Here is a 7886-nt window from a genome sequence, read left to right as displayed (position 1 = left end):
AATTTTAGTTTTTTGTTGCATCTTTATTTATGATATATATATATATATATATATATATATATATATATATTCATTTTGTATCATCTAATGGAAGATGAGCAAGCTGGCAACCGAAATTGCGATAAAAAGAAAAGGAAATGTAATGATTTTTTTGTGGGACCCATTAGGAGGATTTTTGTGCATAACCTTTTTAACTTTGATTTTTGCACATGGGTTATTTGTATTGCGTCTGATGAAATATTGTATATATATTTTATGGATGTCTAAAGTAAGATAATATCTTCTGACTCCTTTTTGAGGCATCGTAGTGAACAGTTGTTATGTCGGTGGAGTTTACTATAAATTTTGTGTGTGTGTGTATGTATGTGCACACCCAGTGATTACAATGAGAGAAAGAGAAACAAAAATAGAGTAATTATAGAATTAAAGAGTGAGAGCAGAGATGGGCAATGAGGTTCGAGAGTTCACAGAGGGCTGGAAGTTTGATGTCCAAATGTTTCAGTGGTGATTTATGTCTCAGTGTAGGGTTCTTCATACCTTGAATGACCTGGATGATTTTGTTTCAAATATTTTATTGATTGTTATTTTGCTAAAATTGCATATATGTATTTTGTTTAAAAGCATATGTATATTTTTGTGAAGCTAATTTTGCATGAAATTTCTTGAAATCCTTGTTATGGTTTTTCCTACTAGGTTTTCCCTATCTCATCCCCTTCCAGTTTCAGGTACCGAGGATGAGCTTGGATCGCTAGTTTCGGGCTTAGGTGGAAGAGTTGGTGTTGAGGATATTATTTAATTTTATTTAGAGAATTTTATATTTATTTGAGGATATTGATGTTGTATCATCAATAAAGGATATTTTATTTCTTTTGAGATCCTGGGTGTATATTGAAGTATTTGGATTTCTAAAATTGAGGAATTTATTCAGAAAATTCGGATCGCGACAGAATGGTATCAGAGCCTGTACCCAGCCGGAAGTGTGAGTTTGGTGATGATGTTGACAGGTGTGAGTGGGTGAGTGCTTAGTTCTGATTAGCCACCACTCGTAGCCTGGTGTGTGTGGGCGGGTGTCGTTCACTGACAGCTACTAGGATGATCAATAATTATGTTTGGGCATGTATTGCCTAGTTTATTATTGGTCTTGTTTTTGTGGGCGAGTGACGGCATCGACTAGTTACCACAATGGTTATAGAGTGTGTGGGCGGGTAATTAGCACTGTTAGCTACCACAACGTTTTTCATGTCACGGTATCTCACATCGCCTGGGGTAAGGATTTTTGTATTGTGTTTTGCCACTTTTGATGTTTTCAGGTATGCAAAGACTGTTGGATCTGAATTTCGGGACGAAATTCTTTTTATGTGGTGGAGAATGTGACAACCCGGATGTTTAAGAGTTGAAATTTTATTTATTTCATGATTTTTAGTTGTCAAGATTGAGTATTTAATTTTGATTGGATTTACCCACTTGATATTTAATGGGTTGAATTTCATTTGTGTTACATTATATATATGTGTGTGTGTGTGTGTGTGTGTGTGTGTGTGTGTGTGTGTGTGTCTGATGGAAGGCATTTGGGCTGAATAAAAAAGGGAACCAACCGAGTTTAGTGAAAAGGAAAGGGAAAAAGAAATGGAGATGGAAAAGTGGTATTGTGGGTCCACTTGAAGAATGTTTAAATGGGATTGAATTTAGTTTTTTGTTGCATCTTTACTTATGATATATATATATATATATATATATTCATTTTGTATCATCTGATGGAAGAGGAGTAAGCTGGCAGCCGAAATTGTGACAAAAAGAAAAGGAAATGTAATGATTTTTTCGTGAGACCCATTAGGAGGATTTTTGTGTATAACCTTTTTAACTTTGATTTTTGCACATAGGTTGTTTGCATTGTGTCTGATGAATTATTGTATATAAATTTTATGAATGTCTAAAGTAAGATAATATCTTCTGACTCCTTTTTGAGGCGTGGTGGTGAGCAGTTGTTGTGCCGGTGGAGTTTACTATAAATTATGTGTGTGTGCGCGCGCGCACGCATCGAGTGATTGCAATGAGAGAAAGAGATACAAAAATAGAGGAATTAGAGAATTAAAGAGTGAGAGCAGAGATGGACAGTGAGGTGTGGGAGTTCACAGAAGTTTAATGTCCAGATGTTTCAGTGATGATTTGTGTTTCAGTGTAGGGTTCTTCATACCTTGAATGGCCTGGATGATTTTGTTTTGAATATTTTATTGACTGTTATTTTGCTAAAATTGTATATATGTATTTTGTATAAGAGCATATGTATTTTTTTGTGAAGCTAATTTGTATGAAACTTCTTAAAATCCTTGTTATGGTTTTTCCTACTGGGACTTCCCCCGTCTTACCCCCTTTCAGTTTCAGGTACCAAGGATGAGCTTGGATCGCTAGATTCGGGCTTAGGTGGAAGATTTGATGTTTAGGATATTATTTAATTTTATTTAGAAAATTTTATATCTATTTGAGGATATTTATGCTGTATCAATAAAGGATATTTTATTTCTTTTGAAATCCTGGGTGTATATTGAAGTATTTGGATTTCTGAAATTGAGGAATTTATTTAGAAAATTCGGGTCGCGACAGAGCCTGGTTTATTATTGGTCTTGTTTTTGTGGGCAGGTGATGGCATCAATTAGTTACCACAATGGTTACAGAGTGTGTGGGCGAGTAATTAGCAGTGTCGGTTACCACAATGTTTTTCATGTCACAGTATCTCACATCGACTAGGGTAAGGATTTTGGGATTGTGTTTTGCCATTTTTGATGTTTTCAGGTATGCGAAGACTGTTGCATCTATATTTTAGGATAAAATTCTGTTTAAGTGGTGGAGAATGCGACAACCCGAATTTTTAAGAGTTAAAATTTTATTTATTTCATAATTTTTAGTAGTCAAGATTGAGTTTTTAATTCTGATTAGATTTACCCACTTAATATTTAATGGGTTGAATTTCATTTATGTTACATTATATATACACACGTGTGTGTGTGTGTGTGTGTCTATCAGATGGAAGGCACTTGGGTTGAATAAAAAAGGGAACCAGCCAGGTTTAGTGAAAAGAAAAAGGAAAAAGAAATGGAGATGGAAAAGTGGTATTGCGGGTCCCACTTGAAGAATGTTTAAATGGGATTGAATTTTAGTTTTTTGTTGCATCTTTATTTATGATATATATATATATATATATATATATATATATGTATTCATTTTGTATCATCTAATGGAAGAGGAGCAAGCTGGCAACCGAAATTGTGACAAAAAGAAAAGGAAATGTAATGATTTTTTCGTGGGACCCATTAGGAGGATATTCGTGCATAACCTTTTTGACTTTGATTTTTGCACATGGGTTGTTTGCATTATGTCTGATGAAATATTGTATATATATTTTATGGATGTCTAAAGTAAGATAATATCTTTTGACTCCTTTTTGAGGCGTGGTGGTGAGCAGTTGTTGTGTTGGTGGAGTTTACTATAAATTGTGTGTGTGTGTGTGCGCGCGCACTGAGTGATTGCAATGAGAGAAAGAGAAATAAAAATAGAGGAATTAAAGAATTAAAGAGTGAGAGCAGAGATGGAGAGTGATGTTTGATAGTTCACAGGGGGCTGGAAGTTTGATGTCTAGATATTTCAGTGATGATTTATGTTTCAGTGTAGGGTTCTTCGTACCTTGAATGGCCTAGATAATTTTGTTTCAAATATTTTATTGACTATTATTTTGCTAAAATTGCATGTATATATTTTGCTTAAAAGTATATGTATATTTTTGTGAAATTAATTTTGTATGAAACTTCTTGAAATCCTTGTTATGGTTTTTCCTACTGGGACTTCCTCCGTTTCACCCCCTTCCAGTTTCAAGTACCAAGGATGAGCTTGGATCGCTAGTTTCGGGCTTATGTGTAAGAGTTGATGTTCAGGATATTATTTAATTTTATTTAGGGAATTTTGTATTTATTTGAGGATATTGATGTTGTATCAATAAATGATATTTTATTTATTTTGAGATCTTGGGTGTATATTGAAGTATTTGGATTTCTGAAATTGAGGAATTTATTTAGAAAATTTGGGTCGTGATAGCACATATTCACACTTACATTAATTCTATGGGGTATAAATTTGAAGTCCTGTCTTGTTTTGTGATAAACTAGGATGAGCAGGTGAATTTGATACCCAAGGTATAAAAAAAATATAGAAAGAAAAGAAAGAATTGGTATGTATGCAATAAATGAAAAAACAATTCTTCACCAATGTGAAAGAAATCGATAAAAAAAAAGTGAAGAAAAGAAAAAGAAAAGAATCAAGTTCAGGTTTATACCTAGATTGCTTAAGTAATTAAGTCTTTAGGGGTGTATTTTGACACCTAATGCCCTAAACCATCTGGTTTGGGAGTCATTGGCTGAAAGCTTGCTACATAAGGGGTTTAGGTTGCCTAGATTACTAGAACAATTAGGTCTAGAGGGGTGCTTTAACACTTAATGCCCTAAAAAGATCTAGTTTGGGAGTCATTGGTCGAAAGTTCATTACATGGGTGATTTAAAAAGCTTCATAGACCTGAGCATTACACAGTAACCTTTTGAAAAATGCATACCTGTAGAAAATAAGAAAAAAATACCTTAGAAATTGGAATTTGAAAAGTTTGCCTGTAAATTGAGGAATAACATGAAATGAATACCAGTATAAATAGTAAGCCACATATTTGAAATTGTAAGTCTACTTTTAAATGGAGATTAAGATTATTGAATAAATAATTAAACTGACATGTGGGGACCACGGTTGCTAAATTGAAATTAAAAGTTTAAAAGTTTTTCTGATTGATATAATTTGTTGTACTTGCTGCATTTGATTGATTGATGAACAGCTGGGATAATATGACTTGAAAATAGACTTGAATGAGTTTATTGTGTAATTAAGGCACTGTTTAAGATGTTTGTAGGTACCATCACTGGAAACATCACGAGACTATAATTCGTCCACTAGGGGTAACCTAGTGGTTTAAAGGCTTGTTGTATAAGCTAAATGCAACTGTGATTCCCACGAAAGCGGCTTTTTAGTTCTGTATTGCTAAGGGACTAGCAATACGTAAGTTTGGGGGGTGTCATGAGCGCTGAATATTGCATATTCAAGCCCCTAAATATTTGTATCTTAAGACCTAAAGTGATACTTCTATCCATTGTTAGACTAATTTATGTTTATTGTGTGTTTATAAGTATTTTCCCAAAGAAATGGTTAAAACCGGGATTTTATGATGAAAAGACTGATATCGAAGCTTATAGAGTCGCTGTTGGTCATTTAAAGCAAGCTGAGAGTTAAAATGGTGAAGTTTGGAGCAATTCAAGTGCCAAGGCTCGAGCCTTAGTTCTAGGGCTCGAGCTTTGACCTCTAGAGCTCGAGCTCTACATAAGGGTGCTCGAGCCTTACTTCAGGGTGCTCGAGCCCTTACCTAAAAGCTCGAGCTTGAGACGTCAGAAATTAAAAGATGGATTTCAAACAAAGCCAAACTCCCAGGACCTCGTGCCAGACCTCAAGGGATTGAACACTGTCATTCAGAGCTCGAGCCCTGAGCCAAAAGCTTAAGCTTTACACCTAAAGCACGAGCCCTATGAAGAAAGGATCGAGCACTGTTAAAAGGAAGAAAACCCAAAAATATTCTAAGTGTTGATGGAAAAGACGTTTCAGAAAATAGTTGAAGAAATTTGACTAAGTACAAAAGTGAAGATCGAGCACCATTCTTTGAAGCTCGAGCTAGGATCCAGAAAGCTCTAGTTTTGCTTCCAAAGCTCAAGCCCTTTCCAAATAACTTGAGCTCTACTTCTAAAGCTCAAGCTTTCCATGACAGATTGGATTTATAAGTTACAGGATTTATCCCTTTTAAGTCTTATTTCACTCAAGATGGGCCAGAAGACCCAAAAGCCTGCTAGAACGTTAATTCTTCTATAAAACCATGCATAAGGCCTCAGAAGAATTGTCTTTTTTTCTCTCATATTGTTTAGAGTTCTCATATTATGGTGGCAACTTTTAGGGTTTCCATAACGTTAAAAGATGAGATCCTGAGAAGAGAGGTGCTGTCCGTAATGATGAAGACCACAACAACTCAGATGATATTTTATGTCATTATGAGTAGCTAATTCCTCTTTTAGGGCACTGATGTAACCCGTTCTTAGTACTACGTTTTGATTGTTTCAACTTTACGTATTTTTAATATATTATATTTTTGATTTCATGATTCTGAGCAATTAAGCCAACTCAATTGGATTTTAATGTTTTAAATAGTTTTTGAATATTTAATGCATTGTCTTAGATTTAGGTATTCATTAATTATTCTCACCCCATTCTTATTAGATAGTATCTGGTGGAGCCCTGCTGGACATAAGAATGGAGATCATGTAATGGTGTTCTAATGTTTTTTATAAATAAATGTATTCATAGTCTATGCTTAGGAAAGATGGATTATACTGTAAATTAGTTAAAGTAGTTATAGTAGGTAGGTGGATTGTCCCTACTAACCGTAGATAAGTTATAGTTAATTGAAATTTATAAAACATATTTCTTTAAAACCGAATTAAACGAATGTTAATGAGTTTAATTCATTTCATAAATTGTGAAAACCCTAGAGTTGAATAGTTGACCATAGTACAAGGTTCGTAGTGAAGTCAAAGCCCTAAGATTTCTTCTCTCTGATCTCTTTAGTTTAAATTCAATTTAATTTTACTTTATATTCGTGACAACCAACCAATCAAATTCGATTAGTTACCTGTAAACCAAAAAGGAATTAGATTAGCTAGAAACAAAACAAAGAACACTTATCTCCCTGTGGGATCGACACCCTCTATATAGTCTTATCCTACAAAGATTCGTACTATTGTGAGTGGTAACATTGAACACACATCATAATCTACCCAAGTAGAAAAGTAAATTACAATTTTGTTCAAAGGGCAACACGAAATTTCTGGAATTTCTTCTCTGTTCTGTTCTTTTCTCGGATAAATGATTGTACCTGATTTCCTGCACAATATCAAGCAATAACTACAGTGAAGTTTAATAATTTTTTTTTTTTTTTTTAAAACTCCCCCTTAAGTAAATATCCAATTTTCTCCCCCTTAAGATAACATTGTTCTCCCCGTTTTTGGAACAAATTGACAAAGATTATAAAGTCAGAGTAGAAAGAAATAAAGAGAAACAGTAGAACAGTTAAATATGTCATTCAGTCAAAATATAATACTTGAAAAATAATGATCATGTTAACAAAAGTATGATGTCATGATGCATGATGAATAGACAAAAATATCAGCATCATTATCTCCAAAAATAATGTCAGAAAGACATAAATAATCTCTACCATCATCCTCATCATCATCCTCAGATGTTGAACATATTCCCTTAATTCTCGAACCTGTTCCCTTAGATGTTTGAACCTGTTCCCTTAATTGTTTAACCAGTTCAACTTAGGCGGAAAGTATTTTCTCCCTTAATCCCTTCCAAAAACTTCCCAAGTGTTCTCACATACTCTCAAAACTTTCTGGTTTGAGACTTTAAAGCTCTTTCGGGAATTTTATTAAACACCTGGCGTGCAACCCCAAAAGTGTTATAGAGAAAACCTTGATTCAATCTTTAAACCCCCAACTAAATTACCACAAAGCAAGAATGTTATCCCAATCACAACAAAAAGCTTCAATTTCTTTTCAACCACCCAAGAAGTTAACCAATCCTTTAAGTTGGCAGCTCCACAATCCAATTTCAAACTTAAACCCAAAGTTCAATCTCAATGTTCACAACTTCAAGTATTTGTCCTCAATCCTCAATGATTTTCATGTGATGAACAATTATAGATATGGAATGATGAACAATTTATGATGAGTAAATATATATAGATGATGTAT

At 34.0% G+C, this 7886-nt stretch overlaps 1 long non-coding RNA gene across 1 annotated transcript; it reads left to right on the top strand.

Annotated features, from left to right (window-relative positions):
- Positions 1 to 304: 304 nt before the first annotated feature.
- LOC132274248 (uncharacterized) lies at positions 305 to 2529 on the top strand. The gene is made up of 2 exons (XR_009470376.1): positions 305 to 521; positions 720 to 2529. It is a non-coding gene; the product is annotated as an uncharacterized LOC132274248 (long non-coding RNA).
- The last annotated feature ends 5357 nt before the right edge of the window (positions 2530 to 7886 follow it).

This window comes from Cornus florida, unplaced genomic scaffold, assembly GCF_030987335.1.
Source record: "Cornus florida cultivar Cherokee Brave unplaced genomic scaffold, ASM3098733v1 CherokeeBrave_3.0.0_Hap2_Chr09, whole genome shotgun sequence".
NCBI lineage: Eukaryota > Viridiplantae > Streptophyta > Magnoliopsida > Cornales > Cornaceae > Cornus > Cornus florida.
This window is presented reverse-complemented; position numbering and strand designations above follow the sequence as displayed.